This window comes from Trachypithecus francoisi, unplaced genomic scaffold, assembly GCF_009764315.1.
Source record: "Trachypithecus francoisi isolate TF-2019V2 unplaced genomic scaffold, Tfra_2.0 Lachesis_group8, whole genome shotgun sequence".
Classification (NCBI taxonomy): Eukaryota; Metazoa; Chordata; class Mammalia; order Primates; family Cercopithecidae; genus Trachypithecus; species Trachypithecus francoisi.
This window is the reverse complement of record NW_022681473.1, coordinates 88,431,912-88,447,264: the sequence shown is the minus strand read 5'-3', so window position 1 is coordinate 88,447,264 and position 15,353 is coordinate 88,431,912. Positions and strand designations below refer to the sequence as shown.

Genomic DNA, 15,353 nt, shown 5'->3' with positions numbered 1-15,353 from the left:
TGAGGCTGATTTAGTAGTAGAGAAGACTAGGAAAACAACCACAGTGAAAAAATATTATAGAGGATGAATTAAGATTAGAAATTTAATGTGAGAATGTGGGAGCAAAGGGAAAGGAGGAAGAAGGAGCTAAATATTACTCTGAAGAAGAGATCAAAGAAAACAAAGGGACCAAAACGTACTGCCTCTACTGTGATTCAGAACGGCAAATCACAGTGTTATGTCTTCCAGCTTTCTGTTTGTTGTACATTGGTCTACCTCATCTACGCTAAGCCTCATTTGCATTATCTGTAAAATGTTGATGTAGTATTTACCTACTATCTACCTACCAAGGTTGACTGCAGTAGGGATTATATGAGATAATGTACTTAAAATACACATTAAAACATATGCTGATTAATCATTGTTTCACAACTAGCAGTTATAAAATTCCAGATTATTATGGTGAAAAATTGAATTTAAAGCAAACATTAATTTCCAAAAGGTGATGACATTCACCTTAAGACAGTGCCTTATTCATCTCATTCACTGTAAAGAGCACGTACCTTTCTTGATTTAATAATACAGTAGTTAATAGAGTTTACTTCACATGCGGTTAACAGTTTATATCACTGTGTTTTTATTTTAATGCCATAGATTAGTGTTCATTTCACATGATATTGTAGATATTTTTAAAATGGCTTTTAAATACAGCAAAATATATAATCAAACAAAATTAACAAAATATAAAATCAAACAAAAATGGCTTTTAATTACAGCAAAATATAAGATCAAAACAAAATTAAGAAGCAGTATATACTTGTCTGAAGAGCAGTATATGCTTTTGACAGCAAATATTTACATTATGTTGGCTTACTTAAAGTAAAACTAAAATGCATATAAAATAACTATTCTATTATTACAAAATAAGGACAAAAGTAAAGATACCAATGGACCCAAGGTAATCAAGCTTAGCTTGTCATTAGTAACTATTATATGCCCAGTTTAAAACCATTTGATGTGAATCATAAAATGATGAAAATAAAAATGGCCTTTCCAAATGTGGTTAAAGTAACAAACTGAAGTAACTGATACCTTGGCGACTGTGGACTCTTCCAAGTCTTCTATTTCTCTAGTAGTTAAAAAGTTACAATAACCAGCTGGGCCCAGTGGCTCATACCTGTAATCTCAAAACTTTGGGAGGCTGAAGTGGGCAGCGAGCGGATCACGAGGTCTGGAGTTTGGGACCAGCCTGGCCAACATGATGAAATTCTGTTTCTACTTAAAATACAAAAAAAAATTAGCTGGGCATGGTGACGTGCCTCTGTAGTCCCAGCTACTCAGGAGGCTGAGGCAGGATAATTGCTTGAACCCGGGAGGCAGAGGTTACAATAAGCAGAGATTATGCCACTGCACTCCACCCTGGTGACACAGAAAGACTGTCTCAAAAAAAAAAAAGAAAAGAAAAGAAAAAAAAAGTTGCAATAACCAAGGAGGAAGCAGCACTTCCTTTTGCAATTAAGAATGCGCACACATTTTCCAAAGATTAAATATATAATTTTAATTCCTTTTTCTGTTCGTTTTTAATTTAACTTAATTTTAAATTCTGAGATACATGTGCAAGACATGCAGGTTTGTTACATAGGTAAACATGTGCCATGGTGGTTTGCTGCACCTATCAACCCATCACCTAGGGATTAAGCCCCACATTCATTAATTATTTATCCTGATGCTCTCCCCACCCCCGACCCCAGTATATGTTGTTCCCCATCCTGTGTCCAAACTGCTTTTCCTCTATAGTCTGAAGCAGTAATATAATAGGCCTAGAATCTGGAGCCTGTCTCTTCTAGCAGGTACTCAGCAGCTGAAATCTGCAAGTGGGATTTCTTCCTTTCAATACTGTCAGCATTTGGTTACTTACCTGTGACATTTCTGACCTGGTTTCTAAAGAAACCCAAAACAAGGTTTTTATACTTAGCTCTGAAATTTCATACAACGGTCAGTGTATTTTTAAACATATAAGTATAAAAAGGAAACAATAAAATAAATAAATGCTATCAATTTATTTAATATGTTTTTCTCTGTTCTCCCTTTCCTAAGATAGTTCAATTTCTACATATATTTTTAGAATTTTATAATTTTTATTTAGACTTCGAAATTGAAGCAGATATTTGGCAGTATCTATAAGCCAATCAAAGATGAGGAAATCTACATCTGTATTTAAATGGCTTATGGTTGATGGATCGCACGCACAATTTCAAAAAGTTTTTAAGTACATAATAATGGATATCAAGTTTAATAGCTTTACTAATTATACTACTTCAGACTAGAAAAAATATAGGAGTAAAATAGAACAATGCTTGGAAATAACTGGTACTTAGACACATACTTTTTATGACATATTATAACATATGTATGTCATATTATAAAAATTTAGAAATGTGTTATAGATAAAATTATATCAATTATATAATATTTTAGCTAATATATTCAAAACACATTTGTTGTTAGTGATAAATATATGTGTATATATATTTATATTACCTACTATATTGGTTAGAATCTCCAGTGAAACATTGCATAGAAGTCAATGTCCTTTCCTTGATCCTGACCTTAGCAGCAAAGAGTCCAGTATTTTTTTTAACCATTAAATGTGAGATATATATCTCACATTTACATACATATACATATAGAGATATATACATATATATCTATATATTATATATGTGTATATATAGATATATGTAGATATATATGTGTGTATATATAGATAGATCTATCTATATCTATACAGATATAGATATTTTTAAACAGCGTCTTGCTCTGTCATCCAGGCTGGAATGCAGTGGCGCGATCTCAGCTCACTGGAACCTCTGTCTCCAGGGTTCAAGTGATTCTCCTGCCCCAATCTCTTGAGTAGCTGGGACTACAGGTGCCCGCCACCACACCTGGCTAATTTTTGTATTTTTTATTTAATTAATTTTTTTTTTTATTTATTTATTTTGATATGGAGTCTCACTCTGTTGCCATGCAGGAGTGCAGGGGTGCGATCTCGGCTCACTGCAATCTCCGCCTCCCAGGTTCAAGTGATTTTCCTTCCTCAGCCTCCTGAGTAACTGGGATTACAGGCGTGTGCCACACACCCAGCTAATTTTTGTATTTTTTTGTAGAGACAGGGTTTCACCATATTGGCCAGCATGGTCTCGATCTCAATCTCCTGACCTCATGATCCGCCCACCTTGGCCTCCTAAAATGCTAGGATTATAGGCGTGATCCACCATGTCCAGCCCATTAAATGTGATATTAGCTCTAGGGTTTTTAGTAAATGACATTTATCAGATTGAAGCAGTTGACTTATATTTCTAGTTTCCTTAGTTTTTTAAATTCAAAATATGCTGAATATTATTAAATGATATTCTTTGAAATTTACTTTGACTGATATTCTAACATTAAATCAATTTTGCCCCTGCAATGAACACTTGCTTATGATTAATTATTATTTTGTTATATTGTTAGATTCAATTTGTTGCAGTTCTGCTACAAATTTTAGAGTGTGTTTTTGAGGAATATTAATTTGTCATTTTATTTTTCTTTTAACATGTTATGTCACTTGGTTACACAGTCATATCAGCTGGGCACAGTGACTATAATCTCAGCACTCTGGGAGGCCAAAGCAGGCAGATAACCTGAGGTCAGGAGTTCGAGACCAGCCTGGCTAACATGGTGAAACCCCATCTCTACTAAAAATACAAAAATTAGCCAGGCATGGTGGCAGGCATCTGTAATCCCAGCTACTTGGGACGCTGAGGCAGGAGAATTGCTTGAACCCAGGAGGCAGAGGTTGCAGTGAGCCAAGATTACACCACTGCACTCCATCCTGTGCAACAGAGCAAGACTCCATCTCAAAAAAAGAAAAAAATAGTCATGTTGACCCTGTGGAATGAATTGAAAAGTAGATTAATATGTGTAGTACTATTTTCCACAGCTGCTCTGATCCTTTTCATTTCCTTCTGTTTGTTTCTTCTTAAGATAGAAACTGATCTCTAATATAAGCATTTGGTGCCATAATTTTCCTTTACTGGTTTAGTCAAATCCCAAAAGCATTCATCTATTGGAGGGGGAAGAGGAAGACTGGCGCTTGTCTAGAGCGAGGATTTCTAGGAGGGGCAAGTGAGAGGCTGCAGACAGATAGGGAGGTCATGGTGGACTCAGAAGAGCAGGGCTTGAGGGAGCGGGTTCCTCTGCTGGGGTGCCCCTTGCAGCCTTCCCTGAGATGGCAAACAGGAGGGCTGGATCAATCCTACATTATTGGCAAAGGTCTGGACTGCCTTGCAAAGTACAGAAAACTTGCAAATGTGGGGCCTCAGATTATCTATCCTTATGTGTACAGAAAAGTTACAATTGCCAGATGGTGTAGAAATGAATGATTCCTTCCTGAAACCAAACTAGTCCTTCCTGTAAATCATAAAAATCATAATATGGCCAAACCTTTGTGCAGAGGGCTATGAGGCACTTTTCCTCCAGATTCTGAGGGTCAAATCAGTCCCAATGGTTCAGGATACATTCCAGAGTATTATAAGCTGAAGGTGGTGAAGAGAACTGGTTGCCCATCCTGAAAGACAGGGAATAGAGTCATCCCTCATTCCCTTCCTTCTTTCAGTGAAAACTCAGAGTGTGACAGAGAGAGAAAGTGAGCATCCTCCCTTCACTCTCCACCCCTTATCCCTGAGTCCTGGTGACCTTGCCATGTGCCGGCCATAGGTACTAATATGCTATGCACTCATGAAGCAGGGAAAACCTGGGAGGTTTCTGTCTGTGTAGCTCTTATCTCGGAATGCTTCTTTATTAAAATCTAGTCTTCTTGGCCTCACCATACATCTGGCTTTCTCAGCATTTCAGCGAAAAGACCAGACTCCTCCTTGGTTTTCTTATACCACAGCCTAGAAACTCTCTCTAGGCAATCATAAGGCTTGTTTCTGTTTCTTTATTTGTGTGTTTCCTATCTATCAAGGATCACTGCCCTCTATGCCTAATATCCAGTGTCTGGAAAACATTTGTTATGTATCATCTCATTCATTTTTTAATTTTGTTTGGATAAGATGGTAAATCTGGCTCCTGCTACTCCATGTTTTTTCAACGTCTGAGTTATTTATATTCATCCAAATAATGTATATGTTTGTTTACATTAGACAATTGACAGGCACAACAAACTATAAATTATTTCAAATTAAATTTTAATCTTGGCTTTTTAGGACTATACACAGTTAAATCTAATTCTAATAAAGCCAAATATACTGGTTATCTTCCTCTACAGTCCTTTGGTGGAGAACTCAGCATTAGAATGGGAGAGAGATTAATTTGATCTTCCATCCTGCTGATATCCAAATATGCCTCCTAATCCCATACTATTTATTATATGAAATTCTAACTCCGTGTCATTTAGGGTTGGAAAATGTTCTACTAATGAAATATATTAATTCCTCCTCATTTATTCTCAAATTTAATTTTTTAACATGGCCATGTGACAATCACCAAATGCTACACACACACACACACACACACACACACACACACACACACACATTATATGTATACATATATATACATAAAATATATGTATATATTGAGTTTTCACTGAGTTTTCACTGAAAGAAGGAAGGGAATGAGGGATGCTTCTATTCCCTGTCTTTCAGGATGGGCAACCAGTTCTCTTCACCGTCCTCAGCTTATAATCCTCTGGAATGTATCCTGAACCATTGGTACGGATTTGACCCTCAGAATCTGGAGGAAAAGCACCTCATAGTCTTCTGCACATATATACACATATAATATATATATAATACACATAATATATGCAATATATACATGTAATATACATATATTTATATATTATGTATAATATATGTATATTACATGTATATATATATATATTACATATATAATAGCATTTTAATAATTCTGGACAAGATACACTTTCCAAATATCTAATCTTCCAGAGAGCCATAAGAAAAGTCTTACATTTCTATGTTAAATTATCCTGATTCTCATGGGGAGATATAAGGGAATGGCACTGTTATGATAATTTGTTTTGTTTTTAGACACTGCTCATTTTTGCTTCCTAATAGTTTGTCAAGAATTTTACATCTATTTCCAACTCTGAAATTACTCTTACTTAGTTTGGTATCAGTACCATGTTCAACTTATAAAAGATTGTGTAAACTTTGATATGGTTGATACTTCATTTAGCTTCAATGTTAGAAAGAATTTGCTTGGAAACCCTTTTGTTTGGATTTATTTTTATCTATTCTGTTGAGGTTCATTGTGTTAATTATAAGATACTTTTTTATCTCAAAAATAGATCTCATCCATTTTTTAGGTTGTTATTTATCTTTTTCAATTGCACTCTTTCTCTATATACATGCAATATATATATCCAGTTAAAGATAGCTCAATATCTTCACTTTGATCTCATGTATTATTAAATTAATATGATAATTACTAAACTTCAGGTACTCTCATTACTTATGACATGCTGATTTACATCTCAGAATAATGTAGCACTTAATTGTTCAACACAGAAATATGAACATTCCTATCTCTTTCTTCACTCTTTTCCTCACATTTATGCCACAGCCAAATTTTATAAATCTCTGAAATATTTTTCAAATTACTACTTATACAAAATCCCTATAATTTTGTTCATCATCACTGTCACTGCTTATGACTTGTTTTCTAATTACCAACTCATCTTTAAGACTACAGTTAGAGAACTCTCCCAAACTATAAACATCATCAAATCATTCACTTCACTAAATTGTTCAGAGTTCGCAAATTGCCCTTTATATCAAATCATATCACTCTGAGTTGCCTCTCCAGCCACATTCATGTTCCTGCTACTCTTCTCATCTTATAATTCCTCACATTTGTCATAATCCCTCCCAAACCTCAGCCTTCTACCAGGTTCCTTCTCCTTCCTGGTACACTATCTATTCAAACACTACCTTATTCATTTTTTTTTTTCTTTAAACTGTCTTATTTCTTAAATGTCTCTATAGAAGTCTAGCTTATGCTTTACATATTTATGTTTATGTTTACATAATTTAAATTAATCCCCTTAACATAATATCAATCATACTTCAGCATTATTACTTGCTCCACATCCATCTGTTATGCTGTGAGGTGAGGTCTATAACAACATGGAGCATATGCATCTTACTTAACAATCTATCTTCTATGCCTACATTTTATCGTACCTAGACTATAAAATGTAGGGATTCTTGAATTAATAGTATATAATTAGTGGCCGGGCGCGGTGGCTCAAGCCTGTAATCCCAGCACTTTGGGAGGCCAAGACGGGCGGATCACGAGGTCAGGAGATCGAGACCATCCTGGCTAACACGGTGAAACCCCATCTCTACTAAAAATACAAAAACTAGCCGGGCGAGGTGGCGGGCGCCTGTAGTCCCAGCTACTAGGGAGGCTGAGGCAGGAGAATGGCGTAAACCCAGGAGGCGGAGCTTGCAGTGAGCTGAGATCCAGCCACTGCACTCCAGTCCGGGCGACAGAGCGAGACTCCGCCTCAAAAAAAAAAAAAAAAGTATATAATTAGTAACATAATAGAATCACAGTTAAATTGATATAACAGTAGAGGAAAAGTATTTATTAGGAGATAAGGTTTTAGGAAGGACTTCATGTAGAATGTGTTATTTTTATTTGCATGTTGGTACTTGAAAGATCAGTAAATTATAAAAATGAGGACATGGAAATCTGAGAAGAGAATTTATGAAGGTATGAAGTCTGTATAATGTATTTCATAAATGGAAATAAAAAACGGAATATGGAAGTTTATTGGGGGAACCTATCCCAAGTATTTCCATGTAGGTTCTTTCTATTTTCCACAAGTATTGGCCAGCTGAGAAATAAAGAGAGTACAAAGAGAGGAATTTTACAGCTGGGCCTCTGGGAGTGACATCACATATTAGTAGGACCATAATGCCCACCTGAGCCTTAAAGCCAGCAAGTTTTATTAACGATTTCAAAAGGGGAAGTGTTGCAAGAACAGGGAGTAGTTCACAAGATCATATGCTTCAAAGGTCAAAAAGGAGAACAAAGATTACATACTTCTGAGGAAACAGGACAAGGGCAAATTCAGAATTACTGATAAGGGTCTATGATCAGCTGTGCATATATTGTCTGGATAAACATCTTAAACAACAGAAAACAGGGTTCAAGAGCAGAGAACTGGTTTGACCTCAAATTTGCCAGAGTGGGGTTTCCCAATCCTAGTAAGCCTGAGGGTACTGCAGGAGACCAGGGTGTTTTTCAGTCCTTATCTCAACCGCATAAGACAGACACTTCCAGAGCAGCCATTTATAGACCTCCCTCCAGGAATGCATTGCTTTCCCAGGGTCTTAATTATTAATATTCCTTGCTGGGAAGATAATTTAGTGATATCTTCCCTACTTGCACATCCATTTATAGGCTCTTTGCAAGAAGAAAAATATGGCTGTATTCTGCCCAACCCCACAGGCAGTCAGACCTTATGGTTGTCTTCCCTTGTTCCCTGAAAATTGCTGTTATTCTGTTCTTTTTCAAGGTGCACTGATTTCATATTGTTCAAACACACGTTTTACAATCAATTTGTACAGTTAACACAATAGTGGTCCCAAGGTGACATACATTCTCAGCTTATGAAGATAACAGGATTAAGAGATTAAAGTAAAGACAGGCATAAGAAATTATAAAAGTATTAATTTTGGTAACTGATAAATGTCTGTATTAAAATGAAATCTTCACAATTTCTCTTTGGAGATTGAAGTAAAGACAGCCATAAGAAATTATAAAAGTATTATTTGGGAACTGATATATGTCCATATTAAAATGAAATCTTCACAGTTTATGTTCCTCTGTTGAGGCTCCAGCTGGTCCCTCTGTTCAGGGTCCCTGACTTCCTGCAACAGAAGTTTTAAAAGGAAGTAGTGGACAGTAAATTTGAAAAAGAAAGATTTTCTTTCCACATCTTGAAGATTATTATATAATTAATAGAAGGGGGTATTGGTAGGAGCAAGCTGAAATTTTCGGCACTGGGATGAATTATATCAGTATCAATTTAATGCTACAAAATAGTAACATAAGACTATAAAAATGCATATATGTATATATATACATACATACACACAGTAGGTTACAAAAATTATTTTTAGGAAGTAATATTTATGGGCAAGCACAGTGGCTCACCCTTATAATCCCAGCATTTTGGGAAGCTGAGGTGGGTGTATTACTTGAGGTCAACAAGGTGGAACCCTGTCTCTAACAAACATACAAAAATTAGCCAGGCATGGTGCCAGGTGCCTGTAATCACAGCTACTTGGGAGACTGATGCAGGAGAATCACCTGAACCCAGGAGTGGGAGGTTGCAGTGAGCTGAGATTGCCCCACTGCACTCCAACCTGGGTGACAGAGCGAGACTCTGTCTCAAGAAAAAAAAAGAGGTAATATAGGCAATGCTATATGATGTATAATGATTCTTTACCTATCTTAAGCTGAAATGAACTATTTACTTCTATCTCCTATCTTCCCAAATTTCTGTCCAAACATTAGACAATTAGTGTACATGTCTTCTGGCTAAAGGAGATGTCATATTTAAAAAGAATCTAGTAATCCTCCAAGCTTAAAATATAATAAAGAAGTTTGATATAAACTATAAAAATAATTGGCGAATTCCTCACTGTAAGAAATCTCTAGTAAACTACGAAGTCAGAAATTTCAAATTGTTTGAACTGTAATGAATAACTAATAAGCATTGTACAGATAAATCCAAAAAAGGAAGCTACTCTAATGATTTCTATTTTCCTTGGCCAAGGAATCTTTGGAAAAAGAATTATCTTAATTAGCTCAAATGATGCTTTGCAGGTGTCAGAACCTAAGGCAGGAGGGATGTATTGGGAACACTCAGTGGAGGCAGCAGTGCATATTTTAACTAAAGCATATTTTAACTAACAGCAGGTGTAATATGCAGAACAATGTTGACCAAACAATTGGGCAAGATGAACTAGAAGGCGTGAGATACATCCTTCAAGCTGAACATTGATATATTTAAATAATGATATTAAAAATTGACTTACATGAAAGCTTCTATATAATCCAACTTCTGAAGTGTTTTGATGAAATTTTTTAGAAATAGTAAACAATAATGCTTTCTCTTTAACAAAACTTTTGTAAGGCACTCATTTGGAGTTCTTTAGAGAAATTAGAATTTCAGATTGGAGGAATGGTATGTAATATATAAATAGCTTGAGATAGAAAAATTATCAATATATAGATATATGAAAGAACATTAAGTACAAAATACTGAACTATCACTCTAAGACATAGAAATATAAATCAGATATTATCCTCTCAAAAATCATTCAGTAAAGAGCAAATAGAAGGCTATAAATTCATGAAAAAGCAAACCTCAATAAAAATTATTTCAAGACTACAGCACGTCTTACAATATAGCATCTGATTAGTTGGGGTTAATACACAAGTGTAAAAGGAAGCATTTTAAGATTTGGGAAAAGTATGCTTTAATTATTTGTTTAACGTAATATTTCTTTTACTATCTATGAGTTACTATAAGTTAACAACACTTTTCCAAAAACATATTTTGTATTTATGCCTAGAAACACCTGAAGTGCCTGGCATATACACATTAAACGAAGATGACATATAATACTCATTTTCTTTTTTTTCATATTTGTTGGTATCTATTTTGTACTAGTGACTAAAACAGATTACATACTCACTATATGGATATGCTGTGTGAATTAAAGAAGCAGCAGCTAGGACAAATCAAAAAATTTCTTTCATCTTTATATCCCCAGCACCTCGTGCTTCCCATATTGTCATAATACTTTTCTTTTTGGAGAAAGTAAGGTTCTTGACATCAAGCAGCGTATCTAGCTTTGTAAAAACTGTATTCTCAATTCTGAGCATACAGCCTGGCATATCATTGGAGTGCAATTAATATTTGTCAAATGAGTGAAATGTAGCAGTTTAGGTGTGTATGTATTTAAAAAACCTAATTAAGGCTGGTAACAAACTAACAAGAGAAACTGGGCAGGCTTAATAATGATGTTTGACCTGATGTTATAGGAGACTTGAATGAAATACATTTGCTAAGGAAAAGGCAATATTTAAAATATGCAGAAGTACAAGGATTATGATGTTACTCACATAAATACAGTAATAATGGTAAAATGATTATATGGTATGATATGATATTAATTAAGTGTAAAGACAAGTTTTGGGCATCTTGTTAGATATAGTAGTGAGATATTTAGTGGAAATGCCCTAGAAGCATGAAGATAGGAGTGAAAATACAAATTTAGATTTATGAGTTTTATTTTTTAATGTACTAAAGAATGTGTGAAGTTTAAGGACAAAGTGATGTCTTAAAAGAGAATGGGAATATAGCAATACAGGGCTCAGCATCGAGAAAGTCAATGCCTGGGAGGCAAAGGGAAGAAAGTGAAGGAGACTGAAATGCTGATGTGAAAGGAATGGGGCAGATGCAGAAAGCACTGAATGATTCTACTTGGCTCCTGTGGAAAAAGAGGTCAGTTATATAAAAAGACACCAGGTAGAAGGATTTGGATTAAAAATTTCAAATATGATGATTCTAATCATTTTTGCTCTGGGCATGAAATATTTACTGTCAGTATGTGTGACCTCACAGTCTGCCAGCACTTTTGTTTTTTTCAAGGCCTAGAAAGAGCTAAAACAGATGAAAGAAAAAAAAAAGGTACCATTTTGTGAACTAGGCAAAATGATTTTGTTGTGACTGAATTTGGCATGGAATTTGCATTACTTTTGTCTCATTCAATTGCATATCTTTAATCTTCAAATCAATGTGATTTTCAGCCCCCCTGCAGCTCTGATTGCCTTTTTCTCTTTTGTACTTCTAAGCTCTTTGACTGTGGGGATTTTGTTTTAGATAAGCCCCAATTCCTTTAAAATACACAGTGAATCAACAAAGTATTATAAATAATGACATTGTAATTTCTTTGAGCGTCATTGGAGGAAATGTTTACTTGTGGAATTTTATTTTTTAAAAAAATTCACCTTCCTGCAAACACTTACAATGGACTACCATTCAATCCCAAGTTATAACTTTCAGTAAATTTATACTTTTTATAGAAATATTATAAGAATAATAAAAAAATAGAATGCATTAAATTTCAAATAGAGCTTTCTTGTTATTAATTTTATTAACACATCAAAGATAGAAGCATACAAAACTATGCCAGATATTTTGCATAAAAAAACAAATAATAAACATCTATGTGTTATAATTTATAGATTGCTTTATAGCCATTTACCATACATTTAAAAAGCATCATATGTTGATTCTCCAGGAAACACTAATGCAGTTTTGTGTGAGGAGATTTTTTTTAGAGTACTCTCAAAAACAATAGCAGTGAGAAAAAGAAGGAAGCTAGTGTAGACAGAGGGAGAAGTTGAGTGTTTAGATCCTCAAGGAACTGTAGAGCTGGAACAGCAACTCAGTATTGTCCCAAATTGAGCTGAAAGGCAGCAGGTCCAGGTACACCATATTGACTAGTCACTGGATGCAATTGATCTCATGGAAGAATGGAATTTTGAGTAAGGAAGCTTCCTTTGACTGAGAGCAATTCACAAACAGGGATTCATCTATAAGCAGGTAACATTTCCTGAAGTACAAAAAAGTCCCTCAATCTTAAAGGGGAGATCTGGATGATACATCACAGAATCTCCTACAGAGGAAGGTTGATAACTCTGTATTACATGGGGATACTCCTTGTTATTTTCAAAATTCTGGCTGTCAAGACTATTTTTAAAGAAAATTTTCTCTTCATTTTTCCTTCTGTGATAAATTAAAAAGACTGGCAATTTTTCGATACATCTTCCATCAGGAAGTGAGGCTCTTTTCCCGATCCTTTGAATGTAGACTACGCTGTAAGTACATTGACAAATCAAACACAGTGGGTGTGACAACATGCCAATTCCAGGCCCAGCCTTTAATAAGATGGGCAGTTTCTATCTTGTTTTTCAAAGGCCTGAGCTGCCATGTGAGAAGTCTAACTTACTGAGGAAACCACATGGGGTGGCCCTGGTACCTCAAGGGGAAGATGAAGATGACAAGCCCAGTTGAGGCCAAATTCCAACTGCTTCCACCAAAAATCTAGACATTTGAGCTTGGGATCCAACTTGGAAATGAATCTCCTGGCCCCTCCCAGCTAGAGGTAAATTGCCCAGCGGAGCCCTTCCTGAACTCCTAACTAACAATATTGTAAGGAAAAGAAAATTATTGAGTTTTTCAATCACTGTTTTGGGGTAGTTGGTAGTCAATAGATAATGAAACACTTCCTCTTTCTTCAATCATTATAGCCAATTGTTAGCATTGCCTTTATGACCATCAGCTATTGAGAGACTGCGGTAGGCCAAGCTTGATAACTTAATGCAAGCCTTTTCAAACTATATGGGCTTGGTGAGTATATATTTACTGATGCATTGTCAACCTTAAGGCCTTTGGCACAAATTAATGCATTCATGCTATTTTGGCAATCTCACTCATTGAAAAATATTTACAATTTACTAATTTCATAAATCATTTTTAACTTTAAAGAATCGATTTATCTTATGGCTTTAATTGTACAATGCTAAAATTACTTAAAATTGCTTGCTGAATCAATTTCTACCTACTTTCTACTAGTTCTAAGCAAATGAAGTATGTTTGAGTATATGTGTTTATATGCCTACATACATATTTGGAAATTTTGCATAGTCAGTTGAGGAATGAGAAAAAACAAACAAACAAAAAACCCCTCTAATTTTATTACCCTTGTGTAGACAAGGCAACTTGGTGACTTTCTTTCTACTTCTGAATGTTGACACCACATTCTCTAAACATAGTGTTAGGCACAAATGTGTTTTATCCACCATGTTCTCATGAATTTTCTTTCCCATATTAATTCAGAACCCAGTAAATAATTTCTGATCAAGAATTATAAAGGTATGCCAAGAAGAATACATTATGATTATGCCTCTCTACCCTACTCCTGGCCTTTCTTCACATCTACCCAATAAAAGACATTGCTAAGGTGTGCACTTAGTTTTGACAACAATTAAATTCAACAAACCTTTAACAAGAAGGTTTCTTTAGGTGGCTATCTAATAATGAAGTAATCAAAAGTTATTCAAAATTTTATTATACAAATTAAGCCTCTGTAGAAATTATTTTAATGTAAAATAAATAATAAGTATAATTAAAATGCTTGGATAATGATTGATACTGAACTGTTGGCTCAGAATCAGTGACATATTGAAAATCAAAGGCTAAAATGAGGTAGGAGGTACATCTAACTCTTCCTAATTGCAGTGTAAGCAAGTATACCAGTTGTTTCAACCAATTAGTATTTACAGAATTCTTATGTACATAATGAGCTAGTATAGGATTAAAGTTGTGTATAATGTCAATACTTGATATAATTTACAACCTGTTATAGCATGTTTTATGCAATGAATATGTTTGCAAATTAATGAGAAAAATATGTTACTGATAGTTGATTTACAAAATGTTAAGAAAGATGGAAAGATTTGAATTACGAATGGGATAAAATTTTAGGTAGCAGGAAATTTATGAGGTTGGCAGTAGATGCAATGCATGCAAGGAAAAAGGGCTCTGATCAGCTTTGATTTAAAAGGAGTAAAAGTTAAATAGTGGGCCGGGCATGGTGGCTCATCCCTGTAATCCTAGCACTTTGGGAGACCAAGTCAGGCAGATCACCTGAGGTCAGGAGTTCAACACCAGTCTGGCCAACATGGCGAAACCCCCGTCTCTACTAAAAGTACAAAAATTAGCTGGGCGTGGTGGTGGGTGCCTGTAATTCCAGCTACTCGGGAGGCTGAGGCAGTAGAATTGCTTGAACCTGGGAGGAGAAGGCTGCAGGGGGCCGAGATCGCGCGGTTGCACTCCAGCCCGGGCAACAAGGGCAAAACTCCATCTTAAAAAAAAAAAAAAAAAAAAAAAAAAAACATTAAATATAAATAGTAAGTGAGAGAGGCACAAATAATACACACACACACACACACACACACACCACACACACACACACACACACACAGAGTAGGGAGAATGGAAATTATAGTTGAGGATAATTTATTTGTCAAACGATATACTCAGAAAGAATGAAGAACCACTATAGGTTCATGAACAAGACACCCAGTGCACTAAAGAGTAATCAATATTAAATTCAGAAATAGAGAAAACCTAGATGTAAATCTCCACTTGCAGATCAATGTTAAAGCCTCTGAGCTTTTCGTAAGATTTTCATAAGACTTTAAAGATAAATAAA

The 15,353-nt window shown here is 35.2% G+C and overlaps 1 long non-coding RNA gene across 1 annotated transcript; it reads left to right on the top strand.

Moving 5' to 3' along the window:
• The first annotated feature begins 1,282 nt into the window (after nt 1-1,282).
• LOC117080739 lies at nt 1,283-15,028 on the top strand. The gene is made up of 2 exons (XR_004435936.1): nt 1,283-1,361; nt 14,941-15,028. It is a non-coding gene; the product is annotated as an uncharacterized LOC117080739 (long non-coding RNA).
• Nucleotides 15,029-15,353: the final 325 nt, after the last annotated feature.